Source organism: Pteropus medius, unplaced genomic scaffold, assembly GCF_902729225.1.
Source record: "Pteropus medius unplaced genomic scaffold, Ma_sr-lr_union100, whole genome shotgun sequence".
Taxonomy (NCBI): Eukaryota; Metazoa; Chordata; class Mammalia; order Chiroptera; family Pteropodidae; genus Pteropus; species Pteropus medius.
The window spans coordinates 620884-637173 of record NW_024349224.1 but is presented as its reverse complement, the minus strand read 5'-3'; the positions used below and the strand labels follow the sequence as shown (position 1 = coordinate 637173).

The 16290-nt window shown below is 60.5% G+C and overlaps 1 protein-coding gene across 12 annotated transcripts in view; it reads left to right on the top strand.

Annotated features, from left to right (window-relative positions):
* ZNF536 (zinc finger protein 536) overlaps nucleotides 1–16290 on the top strand; it is a 341362-nt gene that overhangs the window by 34697 nt on the left and 290375 nt on the right. The window contains exon 2 of one of the 12 annotated variants that reach the window (XM_039880735.1): nucleotides 13317–13384. The exons of 10 other annotated variants lie outside the window; for them this stretch is intronic. The gene's annotated coding sequence lies outside the window, so the exon portion shown is untranslated. Of the gene's footprint in view, nucleotides 1–2160; nucleotides 2263–13316; nucleotides 13385–16290 lie in introns of all 12 variants that reach the window. One more of the 12 variants, XM_039880734.1, reaches the window with a different exon arrangement.

The following is a 16290-nucleotide window of genomic DNA, read 5'->3' as shown; positions in this document are numbered from 1 at the left end:
GTGCGTGCCTGTGTGTGCATGCGTGCGTGCGTATGCGTGTGCATGCGCGTGCGTGCGCGTGCCTGTGTGCGCGTGTGTGCGCGTGCATCTACAAGTGGGTGGAGTGCGGTTTCTTTGGCGTGAGCTCCGCTCCTGGCGGCAGGCACGCCTGTGGTGTCCCACGTGCAGAATGGGTAATGATCGTTTTCTCCTTCCTTTCTCCTTCCGTTTTCCCCATTCTTTCTTTTTCCTTCGTTGACTTTTGGTAGAGCTGGTAACCGCCTGAAATATGTTGGCTTCGAGGCATCTCGTGTGCCGAGGTCCCTGCGTTTGAGGCATGAGCTGCTAGTGTTGGGATCCTGGGTTATAATTGGCAGACACTTAATTTCTTCCATCAGGAGCCACTTCAGGGATGACGTGAGCGAATGTCATAGTTAGCGCTTCAGGACACTGCTGTTTCAGGATGACCCTGTCCCAGCTCAGCCACCTGCAGTGCGGGATGCAGCCCACCTCTCAGCCTCCGCTCCTGCAGCCTGGGCTGGGAGGTTCCTCTGCATTAAAACCTTATGGGGCAGGGTCCCCGAGGTTCCCAGTGTGTCCCCACACTCCCAGGAATGCCGGCCGCCCAGGGTCCGGCTTTCACACAGGCTAAGCTGCCTCCCGAGAGCTGCCTGGTGCCTGAACAAATGGACGATCTATAACTACTTCCTCCTCCTGCAGCTGAGCTTTCCAAGTTTTCAACTTGACTGTTTTATTTATGCTCTTGACCTGTAAAAACAAGCAGGCTGTTTAAAAAGCAAAAAGTACTTCCCATGATTAGAGTACTTGGAGCTGAAGCAAATTGCAGGATGAAGAGGACATTCCTTGTCACTCCCGTGGAAGTGTCACAGGGTTTGCTTCCTGGGGGTCGTCTGTGGCTCCCAGTCCCACTGCTGGGGGGCCCGGAAAAGACTCACGTGCCTGCCCTGTCCTTGCTTTTCGGTGGTGGAGTTAGCCTGGTGAACATTTAGAATGTGCGTGGATGGTTCTAAGTCAAGTGCTTTGCACATAATTACGGCCCCGGTGGGAAACACTGGAGAAGCAGCTCGTGCTGCGATGCGCATCCTGCTGAGGTGACAGGGTGTGTGCCCAACACCCGGGACGCACACTCGGCCTCGGTGAGCAGGCGGGCGCTCCAGGGGGCCACCTCAGAATGTGACCGGGGCGAGCGTGGTCCGTGTCTCTAGGCACACGTGTTGAGCGGCGTGGTCTTGGGGGTCCCCCGCAGGCCCTGCCCGGGAGGCCGCCTTGCACGGGCCCGATGAGGTGGCTGTCGGGAGAGGGGTGTGTTCGGCGCTGTAGCTCCATGTGTGCTGGGGACAGTGGCCAATGGCCTGGGCCCAGCTGGGCACTACTCCAGGGGTGACTGAGTGGTGCAAGGTGTGCAGGGGGTGAGCTCAGGCGGGGACAGAGAGGTCGGGGGAACACACAAGGAGCGGATGGCCTACTATGGGACAGGTGACTCCAAGGCACAGCACTAGCACTGTGACCCGTGGACCGCCTTGCGCCTGTGGCGGGGAGTCGGTGGTGGGGCTCCACACGGGGAGTGGGGTGCTCAAGACGCTGGCGTCTGGACCCGCACCCGGGAAGCACGTGTGTGCTCAGCCCGCCTCCTCCAGGTGCGGACACCTGGTCACCCCATCTGAGTGCGTGAGTGCCCGCACGCTCCTGGTGGCTGGGTCCCCGGCCCCTCCTCCGGCGTGTAAAGATGCCACAGGCCAGCGTCCGTCGGCGTGGCCACCACACAGGCTCGGCCGCTCTAGGCTGAGGTGGGGGGCAGCCCCGGCTGTCGCTGGCGCCGGCTGTCGGGGGCAGCTCCGTATCCTTTCCACAGCCGTCATCAGGTTTTGTTTTGGTTGAAATGGCCTTCATATTGATCCGAACTAACTCAGATCTGAGGAGTAAAATGATTTGGAAACTATTTAAAAACATCTCTTTTAATGGGGGAATTTGTCAACAGACAGGTACGCGCTCCCACACACACACGCATTCGGCCGCAGCGGCTGGCGCGTCCAGGGGCTGCGTGTTTATGGGTTTGGTGACACGCGTGCATGTCAGCAGTGACCCACCTGCCGACTGCTCGGCCCAGGTGCCCATCTCGACACGTGTTCTGACGGTGCCTCCTGTGCCTGCTCCCCCCAGGGGTACATGCCGAAGTAAGACAGAGATGGGTAATTATCCAAAAATGGCCAATAACGTGAGCTAGGAGCATTTGGGATGCCTGCCAGCCACCCGGCACCTCAGGTGAGTAACTGTTGACCTTTCTGGGGCTCTGCTGCTTTCCCAATCAGAACCCGAGATCTGTGTACCAACACCTCATTTACTTGATAGACGAAAGAACAACCGCACTTGAAGTAATGTGATTTCTAAATAGACGCTGCCTGTCAAAAATACATGCATTAGAAGTAAAATGTAGCTCAAGGAGACAATTAGCAAACAGAGGTGACACCGTAAACAGGTGCACCCATTATTCCCAAAGCTTGTGGCAATATATTTGCGTCTTTTAGAGTGATGGGTGATCATCTGACGGTTTGGTGAATTATCTATCGGGATCATCTGACTGATGAAGCCGCCGCTGCAGATCATTTAAAAATGCATCTCACAAATTACATGGTAGCTGCGAAAAATGCAGGTTTTTTTTTTTTTTTTTAAAGAACAATGCTTTTGTAAAGCTATGTGCTGGCATACGGGATTTTTTTCTTTGAAAGGATGGAGACCATTTCATTATGCTGGGTGTACAGTCGGTTCAGGTTGTGCAAATTCATTACGATGTTTGTTAATGTATAAAACATTTCCATTCTGGTTTCGGTGACACCGGATCTTGTGTGTTTGTGTGCGATGTGCTGTTTCTGAAACATCTGCCGTCCCTTACCTGTGGGAAGACGAGGGAGAGTGGACTCTTTCTAAGAATGTTTACGAAATCTTTACCGAAGGGGAAGGCTTGGAGGGGGAGAGGGAAAGCATTTTTTTTTTTTTTCCTTTTCTGTGAATCGCTAGGTCTGAATTTTCTGGAATAGGGACTTTGCCACAAGACGAGCAAGGGGGCCTGCCATCGGCCGGGCTGGGACCGGACCCGGCTGTCTTGGGACCTCTGCGCCCGTTTGCAGTGCGGCGCCGGCCTCGGGACGCTCGCTCCCGCGGCCGGCTCCGTTGGTTGCCATCCGTCCTCTGTGCTTCGCGTCCTGGGGCGTGCGGGGCCCCTGGCTTTGGCGGTTCCCACTGCCGCTCTGCACTGCACGGTCACAGGAAACCAGCGTGGAACAGTCTGCGCGGCCTTCGCTGGTTCGCCCTTGGGTTTCCGTGGCCTGTTCCAAAACGGCCGGCAGCTGGAGCTCATCTGAGCGTGGACGTAGAGAGGACGGCTCCGTGGGACAGCAGCACTTTGATGGCACCCGATGCCCAGGCAGAGACATGAGGAAAATAGCAGCGTTCCCAACACCTTCCGCCTGCTGGCCTCCCCTGGGGACGCGGCTCCTGTCCGCTCTGCTCTGTGGCCCGTCACCCAGGTCCTACTTCCCGAGGCATGACGTGCCTGCCTCGCATCGGAGGTGGCAAGGACGGGGCTGCGGGGAACATGTGTCTGAGGGCTTGTCCCCTGGCTGTCCGAGAGGGGGCCGGAGCAGTGGCCGGGCCTGGCCGGCCACCTCCGCTCTGGACTCACGAGCTGGGGCATGCTGTGCGTCGAACCCCGAGGACAGCACGATGATGGAGGAGCCGGCGGAGGGCGGTCTCCAGCCGCTCGGGGGTGTTTGGGCCTCCGTGATCACAGAGGTGGCGGCCAGAGGGCTCCCGGGGCTCCCGGAGTCCGTGCGTGGGGGGCCCTCGTGGTGCCCGGGCGCGGGGCCGCGTGGGGCCAGCCCTGGCCTCCTCCAGGCCGCTCTCGCCTCTCCGTCTCAGGAGACTAGTTTTAGGGGTGCGGGAACACGGAGCGGAGAGAGTCGCTGTGCCCCGCCCACCGGTTTCCCCCGCCGATGGCACGCGGGCCACTGTGCCACGCTGGTCGTGGCTGAAGAGCCAGTGTGCACACACCGTCCTTGACGGACGCCTGTGGCTTTCGTCAGGCCACAGCTTTCCCGACCACCTGCCGTGGGTTTGGACCAATGTGTGGCCTGTGGCCACAGCTCCCCACGTCCGCGCCCCGCCGTGGTGGCCACCGGCCTTCCACCGTGCCCGTAGCCGTGCCTTTTCCAGAACATCGCAGAGCCGAGTCGCGCAGCGTGCCGCTTCTCAGGCCGGCTGCTCCGCGTGGGGACGTGCCCGTCGTCTCGTGGCCTGACAGCGAGCTTGTGTTCAGCGCCGTGCAGCGCCCCGCTGTCTGCAGGAGCCGCCGAACTTTCCCGGCCTCTCGAGGGGCGGCGTGGTCGCTTCTGCGTCCGGCAATGGCGAGGAAAGCTGCTGTGACACCCGGCGGGAGTTTCTGTGGGCGTGAGGTTCCGCCCCGCGGGGCCGGTACCGTGGAGGGTGACCGCCGGATCGTGTGGTGCCGGCGTGTCCGGTTTGTCAGGAGCCGCCAAACCGCCTCCCACGGTGGCAGCGCCATCCGCACCCCAAGAGCGACGGGCGGGGCTTCCCGCGGCACCCGTCCCCCCGGGACGCGATGTCACCACCGCCCCGTGTGTGTCGCCCCCCCGGGTGCGCGGTCCGGTCATCGTCGTTTCAATTTGCAGCTTCCTAGTGACGCGTGATGTCGGGCGTCCCCTCGTGTGCTTGTCTGCCACCTGTCACCTGTCACCTGTAGGTCTCCCTTGATGAGGTGTCCAGATTTTTTTTTTTTTTTGCCCATTTTTTAATCGGGCTGTTTATTTCTTCCGTTGAGTTTTAAGAACTCTTCGCACGTTTTGGATAGCCGTCCTTGGTCAGACGTGTCTCTAGCGAAGGTCTCCGTGTGTGGCTGGGCGTTGCTGTCTCTCTAGGCCTTCCCTTTGTGACCCCTGTGGGCATTGGCCGCCCCGGCCCCGGCCTGCGTTCTCCTGCGGCCACCAGCGCCTGTTCACGTCTGACCTGAGGTTCGGGGCCACATGAGATTAAAGATACACGGCATGCCCCTCCTCGCGCTTATGGATTCACACATTTGCACACGTACACGCAGGAAGGAAAGAAATGTCGACAGTGGTCACACCGGCTGACAGAATTCTGGATGGTCGTTTTCTTTGGGGTATCCCGTGCATTCTAGGTTTCCTACCAACGAACACATGTGACTTGATTGACCAGTTTCGTAAAACCAGAACTAAACGAGCTGAAACGGAAAAGCACCCCCCGCCCAGGAGACCCCGCGGCAGCTCAGCCAGAACGTCCACGACGCTCGTCTTGCCTTCGGCAGATACCCGCGGAGCTGGCCTTCCAAGCGATCGTGATGGCGGTGCGTTTTCTCCAGAAACCTGGCTCAGAAGACAAGAGAATGTTCACGACGGCCCAGCTCCGCTGCCGAGATGGCCCGCGTTTTCGCTCAGCTCAAAATCGGCGCTTTTACAATAGAGACGTAACGCAGCCCATACGTGCGAGCCGTGTGTGCAACTAAAGTTTTCCGACCGCCACGTTAAAATGGTAAAAAGAAACAGGTGAAATTGGCTTTAAGACTACATTTCGTTGGATTCAGTGAATCCGAAACATTTCACGTAGAAAGCGTCAAGAACGTAAATGAGACATTCCCGCCCTTCCAAGCGGGGCGTGCGGGCGCTGGCCGAGCGTTAAGCGGCGTGTGCCAGGCGGAGCGCCCGAACGGCCACCTCGCCTGCAGCAGGGGAGGAGCGACAGCAGGCGGACGCCGCGCGGGGGCTGGGGCTTCACATTTCTTCCTCCAGATAGGCCGCTTCGGAGACGCCTTGCAATGTGATAAGGTCCAGGATGCCCTCTGGAAAGGGGCAAGTGCTTTCGGGTCACGCGAAGACGCAGTCTGTCGCAAAGGTGTTCGCGGTTCTGGATTCTCTCCTTCCTTGGCCTCGCTCTGTCCCGGGCGGCTGCAGTGGCCTTGGATGTGCCGGCACTTGGAGTCCGGAGCTGATGTGGGATCTGCCTCCCATGGCGGGCTGGGCAGTGACATCGGGCCGAGCGCCGGCTCTGGGGAAGGCGGCCCCCAGGTGGAGGAGCCGGGGGCCTCCCGAACGAGTCGGGCTCGGGACCCCGCCAGCGTGGCAGCTGGACGCCAGCAGCTGGGCTCCGGACTCGTGTCCAGTGACACGGGTCTCGAGCCTGTGGTCTGTGCTTCTTACCCGAAGAATATGCGGACAAGAGGGCCCTCGGCTGCCCTGTCCGGGGTCAGGACCTCCCACCTTGGGGTGAAGAGTGGACGTCTGTGAGCACACTGGTGCCCAGGTCTGTGTCCGGGGGCATCGGTGTCCCTGAGCGGCCAGCGCGTGCGGCCCCCGGGCTGCAGGGGTGAGAAGTGGCCCGGTGTGGGCGGAGGGCCCGAGTGTGGCCGCGGGGTCCGCCCACCGGGACGCCCAGGCCCGCGAGCCCCTGACCGTGGCACGCTCCCTCGCGGCCGCCGCCTCAGTGTCCCGTCGGCGAAGGAACGTGGTCGTCGTGCCTGCCCCGTCGGCGTCCTGAGCGTGGGGTGACACAGTGTGCTCGCGTGGTCCGGCGTCACTCCCGCGGAGCGCAGGGGTGGTGGCCGTGTGCCGCCGTGACCACGGTCCAGCCTTGCCTGGACCGCGCCTCCCTGATGGCGCGAGCGCCCCGTGCCCTCCCCGCACCGCGGTCTGCACCGGCGCCGGCGGGAACAGCGTCTCTGTCCTTCGACTTTCTCTCTCCTCCCCTTCTCGGGGCTGTTTTCACTATGAATTAATTGTAGGTTGGGGGGACTCGTGAGCAAAAATCAAAGCCAGGAAACTTCAAAAGGACAGGAGGATGCGGCCACCAGGGGAGCGCAGGGGACAACTGGGGCTCCTGTGGCTGTGAGTGCGGCGGTGGGGGCTTCCCATGTTTCTTCAAAGGGGACACCGGGCGTTTCCGATCGTCACTTAAAAGCTCAGACGCAAACCTTCGGAGGTCGGGAGAGAGACCGAGGTCTCCGAAACAGCTCTTCTTACCTATCGCCGGCAGCGGGAGCCCAGGGGAGCGCGGAGGTGAACCCGGACTTTCCCGGGAAGGGTTAATAATCAGCGTGGCTGTAACAAAGGAGATGCTGCCTTATTATACTGCGAAAGTTTTTTTCTTAACTGTCAGTGAAGCAGTACTAATTATTACTCCAGTGTAAATGAGGTCATTTCCTATTAAGAGAACAAAATGCTTAGCCTCGCCTTGCCAATTCATACCAACTATTTTTCACACATACTCAGCTTTTTAGTTTTTTTTTTTTAATTTTTGATAAAATCCATTCATTTGTATTAGAAAAGTGTAAACCGTCGCGATAATAGTTGCTCATGATTGCCCAGATGAGGCTTTGTGATGTGTGGGTTGTTTGAATACCATGTGTTAGCTATGGAACAATTAGGCAGCTGAATGGATCTTTAAAACAATCAGATACTTTTATCTCACTGAAAAAATACATTCCTTGGATGTGTACTGTTAAACCGTAAATTCTGGGGAACATTATACTCACGTCATGAGGAGAACTTTCGGAAATATGTTGATCAAGGACAAAAAGACATCCGAATATCTTGTCTTGGTGTTTTCATTTTTCCACGCAAGCGAAAAGATTTAAGGAATATTGTAGCAAACAAAGGGTAATTGTTTTAGCCCAGATGTTGCTTTGCACAACAAGCAGGTTACAATGTTCCCACAGAGCTGATGAGCCCAATCAGGGAAATGATTAAAAATTGATTTTGTCCCTGTAATTACAGTATGTAAACTACTTAGCTTGGATTGCAAAGGAAGTGATTTTCTAATTACGTATATACTCTGGTGTCTAATGATTGGTTTTTTGAAGTAATGAAGAGAGAGCACTAACGACTCCTTGGTGTTCTGGTGTTTAAGAAAGACCATCTTTAGAGTAAGCAGCAACAGACAAAGAGTTTAAATTGAATTTTCAACACTGCGAATGTGCACATGGATTTGTTTATTAAAGAGACAGGGAAGTAATTTGATTGGCTCTGAGCATCTAGGCTTTTTTTCATGCTAAAGCACGTAAAAATCCATGCACAGGGTCGGCACGCTGACGGGAAGAAGCCCCTGCGCCCCGTTTGTCATCCCGGCACCTGGGCTGGCTCCGCGGGGTCCCGGTTCCCGAGCACCTGATGTCTGTGCGTCCTGAGCGCGTTCAGACCGGGCAGGTATCAGGTAGCTTCTCCGTGAGAGTCACCTTTGTTCTGCTGCGAAGGTTGCAGGAGGGGGCGGCCTTCCCTGGAAGCCCGTGGGCAGTCCCCCGCGCTACGCTGTCTGGCGTCACGGTGGCAGTGGCCGCCTCCCCCAGCGCGTGCCGTGCACACACGCCGGCCGGGCGTGAGCCCGTGTCGCCGGCCTGGCAGAGCCGGGTCCCGGCGGGTTGAGAGAGGGCTGCCGGCTGCGAGCGCTCACTCGCCAGACGCTGTGGCTGTTGCGTAACAGCTGCCCGGCTCCTGGGTGCTTCCCGCCCTCCACGAAGAGGGCGGTGGCTCCAGGGTGGCCCTGGGGGAAAGCGTGTGGCGAGGCCGCCGAGAAGCTAGTTCGTCACTCCTGGTTCCCGGGGGAGGGCGCGCCAGGCCACGCAGGGCCACCTGGGGAGGCAGCAGGGCCGGCGGAGGGGACTGGGGGGACACGAGCGAGAGCCTTCCCTGTGGCCTCCGAGGGGAGGGCGTGATGAGGCGGGGGGAGCAGGCCGAGGACTGGCGAGGCCCATGGTCTCGTGGCTGCGGGGCAGAGGCCGTCTCTGCCCGTCTGGTTCCAGGCCCTGGGGTGAGGAGGGCAGAGCCATGGCCTGAGTGTGAGCCCCGGATGGAGGAGGTGGCCGGCCTGGCCGTGGACCGGTCGGCTTGCTCAGGAGCAGCGGTCCCAGGAGAGTCACTGTCTCGCGGAGCTGGCTGGTCCTGGGAGGAGCGTTCCCTGCAGTGTCCGCAAAGCCCCAGGTGTCAGAGCATCTGAAATGAAGTCACCACACCTGGGCCGGCGCCGGCCTGGGACTTGGCGCCTGCACCACCAGGGTCCCAGGCTCAGGCGTGCGCAGGACGACCCAGGCCCCCCTTCCTCCCGGCGTGCCACCCGGCAGGCCTCGCTGGCTGTCGGCGAAAGGCACCCTGAACCTGCCCCTCTCCTCCGTCGCGGCAGCCCCCGCCCGGGTCCCGCGGCCGCCCCGTCCCCCGGACGACCGCGGCAGCCTCTGCTGCCTCTGCTCGGTCCCCTCTGCTCTGTCCCCCACAGCAGCCGGAGTGAGCCTTGCCCGACGCAAACCGGATCATGTTGTTTTCTTGCTCAAATCCTGCCAGCCGCTCAGGATAAAACCCAAGTCACCTGCTGAGCCTGACAGGCCGCGGGGACCCCGAGCAGCCCGCCCAGTCTCGTCTTCCCCTCGCCCCCCGCCCGCCGCGTGGGGCCTCTTGCTGCTGCTCAGATGCCCCGTCGCCTTCCCAGCCCAGGGCCTGTGCCCTCCCTGTCCCTCCACCTGTGACCCCCAGCCGTCCTCAGGGCTGCCTCCCTCACTTCGGTCTGTTGTCAGGGGCTCGTTCCCGGAGATCCCAGAAACGTCTTCTCTGGGCGTCTCATCTGACGGAGCCGTCGTCCCTGCCCGTGGTTCGCCCGGCTTCGTTCCCCTGACGCTGTGTCTCGCGTTCACTTGCTTTTCCCTTTGAAGCTGCTCGCCCAGGCCCAAGCCCAGGCCCAGGCCCCACCCCGGCTCGGGCACTGTCAGCCGCTGGGCCCCGGGACCTGGCACACGGGAGGCCCCGGACCGGCGAGGGCCGAAGGGAGACCAGCTCCCTGTTCCCACGTCGCCGTCCTCAGCAGGAGCCCTCTCCCACTGGGCATTTGGAGGGGCAGGGCCCGTGTCACTCGGGGCGTGTGCACCCCTCCGACCTCTCATGGAAAGTGCGAGTCCCTCAGTGCCCACAAGTCCACCGTGAGCGGGTCCTTGTCCCTGGTGGGACCAGGGCACCCTGAGTGCTGGGGGGGGAGGGGCACCCAGAACGCGGGGAGGGGATTGTGGCCCCCGGGGGTGACCCTGCAGAGGCTCAAGCTCCCGTGCGTGGGCCCCAGGGTGCAGGAGAGCGGGGTCAGAGGTGCCCCTGGCAGAGGACTGGGTCCTTCCTCCAGGTAGCTCCAGACCTGCCCCTGCGGCCACCCGCTGCTCTGGCGGAGGGCTGGAGGCGGCTGCCGGCTTCTCTCCGAGTCCCTCCGTCTGCCCTGGACTGCCACGCCCCTCCGCGGCCGCCACGCTCCTGCCATCCGTGAACCTGGGCAGGGACCCTCTGTCTGTCCGGGAACATGCTCGGACTCCCGGGGGGCCGTGTCCGCTGCAGCGGGTGCACCAGGGAGGGTGAATGGAACCAACCCTTCCTCCCCCCACCCGCTCCCCACTCCCCCTCCCTCTCGCCCACCCTGCACCCACTGAGCAGGCCCTCCGCCGGGGCTTAGGGCCTGGTAGCGAGTGGGACACGGCCTTGCCCCATGTGCTGGGAGGTGACGTGGGCACGGCCTTCAGCGTGGTGCCCGGTGCCCGGTGCCCGGTGCCTGGCAGGCCCTTAGCGAGCGGAGCTCTTATTCCTCACAGGCCCTTCACGTGGCCGTGGTACGAGGCGGGAGACAGGGTGCGGGGACCTCGGGGAGGTGCCGCCGTACCCTGGAGCAGGGGGCCCCATGAACTCAGGCTTACGGCAGGGGCCCTGGCCCTGGCGGGCGCCCCCTCTGCTCATCACCTCCTCTCGTGCCCTCGGCTCCCTGTGGGAGGCTGCGCTCCTGCCCGGTGAAGGTGGCTCAGGAGGGAGAGGCAGCCCGTCCCCTTGTCAGGGCCCACGCGATGTCCCCCTTCCTGCAGCCCAGTCACACCGGTGCTGTGGAGGGGGCCGCTGGGCCCCAGGGCTGGCCAGGTCACCTCCCACCCCTTACTGTTGTTTCTGTCCGCGTGCCCCATGTCTCTGCCCTCTCCAGCCTCTTCGCGGCCCCCGCCCTGCTCAGAGCTCCCCACCCCTCCCCCACAGTGGCCCTGGCGGCACCCCAGGACATGAGAGATGGCCCTTCCCGCCCTCCCAGTGCCTGCACCCCCTGCCTTCCCTCCTTCTCGAGGCGCAGCCACCCTGCCCTCCCCCGGCCTCCTCGTCTCCCTGGGCCCTGCCCCCAGCCCCCTGCCCCCTCTGACGTGCCTCCTGGCTGGGCCCCTGTCCCTGCACACTCCACACCAGGGGAGTTTCCACGTCCTGTCCCTTGGGGACCTGCTTCCCCGGGGGTCTGGGGCAGCAGCTATGTCACTGAGGGAACACGTCCCCTGAGCTGCTTCTCTCCGGGTGTGGGTAGCTGTGGGTGACGGCGTGAGCACTTTACCTGTGCGTTTAGGGGAGGCGGGCTTGTCCTTCACACTGGGTGGAACACGTGGTGGAGGTGCTTCTGCCACCCACCCCCTGACCCACGCCCTGCCGTTTCTGCCCTTGTAACCCGCCCGCCCCCGCCGCTCCACCGATCTGGCGGGACTGGCCCCCAGCTGGACTCGTGGGCAGTGTCCCCTCGGCGTGGGGTCCCCATGGGAGGCAGGGACGAGGGGAGGCCTCATGTCAGGGACTTGTTTCTGGTTATGTCACTGTGTTGTTACCTACTTGCACCGGAAAACCAGTTCGTCACTGAGGAAGCCAGGGTCACCACACTGGCACTGCCCGTCCTCCCCATCCTGAACTGAGCCAAGGGGGGCAGCCCCAGCGCGGGACAGCCCCGGCATGCATAGGCAGGGCCCCGGGAGCCATGTTGCTGCCCTGCGTGGTACTAGATGAGCCCCGTGGGCCCCCAGATGGGCCCGTGTCCCCCGTCACCAGACTCCGCGAAGGGCCCGTGTCCCCCGTCACGAGACTCCGCGAAGCTCTAGGTGAGTGGCCCCAGGAGAACAGCCTGCGTATAAACCCAGCGTCTGCCCCCACCTCCTGCACCCCGTCCCCAGATGCGAGCAGTCTGGATGGAGCAAGGGGGCCTTCGCAGAGCCAGCGGTGCTGGGCCTGTTCCGCTCAGCCCAGGAGTTCTGCTCGGCCCTGTTCCGTGGGCCCCAGGGCGGGACCGGGGAGAGAGTGCTCAGCATTTGTTTCTCGCTCTCTAGATTTTCATGTTGTGAGCGTCAGAAAAAACACAGAGCAGAAGGGGACCTGAGCGGCGGGAGGGGTCGTAACTTCCGTCCCGTCCGTCCCGTCCGTCCCGTCCGTCCCGCTGCAGACGGTCGAGCTGAGCTTCGGCGCGGTGTCTCAGCCGCAGGTGGTTTGCTCAGACAGCCGTGGCCTTGCCGCACTTCGCGGGAGCACCTGAGCACGCCGGCAGCAGGCGCCCCTGAGCTTGGCAGGGAGCGGTCTTGGAGTCCCACGGAGCGCTGCCAGCCAGGGGTTTGAGGCCCCGGCCTCTCGTGCTGGGGCTGCCGCCCGGGTGGTCCAAACGAGCCTCCGGTTTCGCAGCTGCAGACACGTTCCGAATCCCCGCAGACTTCTCCTTCTCGGAGGCGGCGGGGGCAGGGGCAGGGCCAGCTAAGTGTCGCCTGTCCAGAGAGGACGTTGGCTTGGCCTGCGAAAGTGCTCTGTGCCACTGCAGGGCAGCGGGGCTTCTGGGTCACGCTGGACTCGCCCAGGCTGGCCTGGAAGGGGGCAGACCACAGGCCGGGGCTGGGCCTCTGAGCCACTGTGGCCACTGCAGGCGGCATCTGCGCTGTCCCTCCGGGCCCTGTGCTCGTCCTGCTGCTTTCTGGGTCCTGCGGCAGGAGGCAGGGCTTGAATGCCACGTTGTGCCTGGAGCCGGGGCTGCCTGTGGATCCTGCTGGGGACCCCCGGAGAGCCGCCCCGGCCACTGCATGGCATGGCCGACTGAAGTCTGGGTGGATTGGCGGCCTACCATGGGGGCTTCCTAAATCGGGGGAAGCAGGACCCGCAAGGACCTCCTCAGTCCCTTGTGTTTAGAATTCCGAAGAGGGGGCAAGGGAGGGGACCCTCCTTTGCTCTCGTTTCTTCTGTCCCATCTGGAGGAGAGGGGGACGCCCCTCCCCCTTCTCTTTGTGCAGGTGGCCATTTCCCGTTAAAAGACGCTGAGCGACTCTGCTTCGTTGCAGCCGGGGTCCCGTAGTCCCCCCTTTCGACTGCTCCGTGCACTGGGGCGGCGAGGCCGCTGAGCGCTGTGGCTCCCGGAGCGCAGTGCATCGTTGCTGGATGCTGCTCACCTGTGGTGCGGAAGCCGCTGCTCCGACCCTGACTTTCTAACAGGCCTTATTCTTGCAGTTTCCGCCCACCACGCTTCACGGGCCTCCCTGAGCCGGGAGAGAGCATCCCCGCCTTAAGACTCGCCGGTAAGGAACATCACTGCCCTTTGCCGTCTGTCCGTGAGTCTGGGGGGGAGCCAGGCTGTGCTCTCTGGCTGTGGACTCTGTCTGTCTCGGGCAGCTGCTCCCTTCCCTCCGTGGACCGAGGTGGGCTGTGGAGAAGCGTCTGGATCCAAGGTCTCTGGGATCCTGCCTGGGTCTCCGGGTGGGGTGAATAGGTGATATCGAGACATGCTCAGAAAGTCTCAGAATGGGGACCACAGGAGGCAAGGCCTTGCAAGGCTGACTTCATTCTCTCGTATGAAATCCTTGAGCGTCACTGTCCACCAGCCCAGAGCTGGAACGAGAGCCGGCGAGCTGCCGGGGCTGCTGCCCAAAGCCAGGTGGCCCCTCCAAGTGCCGCTGGCGGCCCAGTGGCCGGGCCCGGTCTGGGGGAGCCTGAGTCAGGGTGGCTCCACGTTCGTCGTCTCTGTCTGGCGCAAGATCGCGGACTCGGTCGGTGATGGAGTGTCTTCCTGGGTCGAAGCTGATGGAAACTCGAAGTATGGACGAAAGGGCAGGTGCACACCAGCCGCTGGCAGCCTTCTCACCTGAGGCTGCCCCCGTGCCCCGGAAGGGTCCGGTTAGCCCCCTTCCCCAGACCACGGGCCGCGGACGTCACTGCACGAGCCCGGGAAATCGATAGCAGAATTATGCACTCAGAAATTAATTTTATATTGTACCGAATATGTATTTTTTTTATTGTGACTTTATCTCGTTGGAAAGTGCTTACTTCTGATTTCGTGGATGTTACTGCCCGTGGATTACTCTTAGTTTGGTTTTTACACAACAGTTATATTAGAAATTTGCTGTTTTATTCTTACCTTCTTAGTAAAAATCCTTTTATCACACAATGGGTAATTTATATCCATTACCAGGCCTTTCAATCCTTTTCAGTGGGGCTGTCAGCGCCGTTGGCACCGTAATGATTAATGTGATCTAATAATAGTGCGCCATTATATTACCTTAGTAAAACATGTACCAACATCCTATTCGGATCCACCAAATTCATAGCTTCCTATAATATTTTTGTTGAAAGACAGGATTACTATTTTTCAAAGCTGATTTTCCCCCCTTTAACATATTTAATGAAATTCACAATTCTCTGCCTCGGTAATCCGGGCGTGTGATTGGGCTCGGTGGGTGAGTTTGACATCTGTGAGCGCGGTTGTGCCTTGTCAGGGAGAGGCTGGACCGTCCCAGGGATCTGCCAGAGGGATGGCTGTGTCGATCTGGGTTATTTGCCTTGAAGAAGAAAAAAACACTGCTGGGTTTCCAGCGCCTTCGGACACATAATGAGGAAGGTGTGTTTTACAGCAAAAGGCGCAGAGTAATTTGCCTTAAAGGGTCCCTTCCTCTTTACCGTTTTCTCGTCTCTCCTGTCCCCTGCCCGGTCAGCTGGTGAGCAGGAGGGGTGGCAGAGCCAGTGGGAACCCCTTTCCTGAAACGCTCCTGCCTGGCCCGGCCCTTCTCCTCCAGTGTGGCTGGCTTCTGGGCTCTCGCGTGGGCTTCCTCGGCTCGGCCCAGCGGGCATTTCGGGCTGGGAGACTGTGGGCTGTGGGCCCGACCTGTGTGCAGAGGATGGTTAGCTGCGTCCTGGCCTTCACCCACCGATGCTGGTGGTACAGCCCCTGTCCCCGTCGTGACGACCAGGAATGTCCCCAGAAGTGGCCAGATGTCCCCCTGTTTGCGCACTCCTGGTCTCATGGGACAGGAGCTTGGCAGGTGTTTCGGGCGCGGCCTTCCCGCCCGAGCTTCAGGTTCGCGGCGCTCCTTGGGACATCTGCCTGGGGACAGGAGGCTGCACGCGGCGCCCTTTTCCTGCGGAGCTCGGCCCTCTCTCCTCTCGCTCGCCTGCTCTGCCAGAGCCTGGCCCAGCGAAGGCCTGAATCTTATCTTCCTCCACTTAAATCTCATTATAATCACGCTGGTGATTGATAACAGTCCACCTTTTCAAAGGGCTTTAAAATCTATGTCAGCCAAGGATGACATTATCGTAGTGCAGGGCAGGTGTGCTCCAACAGTCACACGCTCATGTCGAAACGGGGGGCTTCGCCGTTCCACCTGCTGCCTCCGGGAGGTGGCAGAGCCTCGGCCCCCACATCCCAGGAACCTTCGGCAGAAAGACACACGCGAAGGGCAAAGGCTTTGCCCTCGATGCCACTCAGCTCGGAAAGACGGTTGAATGTCGGGGTTTCTTAGGGCTGGGGGTGGGGGAGGAAGGAGAGGTGGTCCAGCACAGGCGGGAGGGGCGGGGAGTGGAGAGAGAGAGGGGAGGGGAGACGGGGAGACATCCTTGTTTTTGATTCAGAACAAAACTTACTGCTACAACATTGGCTCGAAATATGCAATCAACTGAAATCGGGAAAAGTATTTTGAATACAAAATTTATATTGAAATACTTGAATCTTGGTACGTGTGCACCCACACACACGTATATATTTAAACCAAGGAGAGAGGAGAAATAAAGCTTTGCCATAAAAATATTGCCTGTAGCACTTGCCCTCAGATGATTCCGCCGCATCGGAGCGCGTTCTGGCACCGTTAGCATTTCTGCAGAAGACTCTCCTGTTCATTTTTACAACCGATCTGTGATGATAACAACAAACAAGGAAACGACTGATTAACCTTCCTCTTAGGAGGGTTTCGGATGCATCGCGGTGCTCGGCACGGAAGCGTTCCGTGCCAGACTCCCTTACTGGTTTCTGGTCTGTCTCCTCTCCTGCACTATAAACCTGGAGCGAGCCAGGCCTTGTGTTTGTTCAGTGCTACCTTTCTAATTCCTGGAATGGTGCCTGTGCATAGTAGTTCTCAATAAAACTTTGGTGACGGGAAGGGTGGGTGGATGGGTGGATGGAGGATGGACAGATGGATGCATGGATGGATAGATGCAT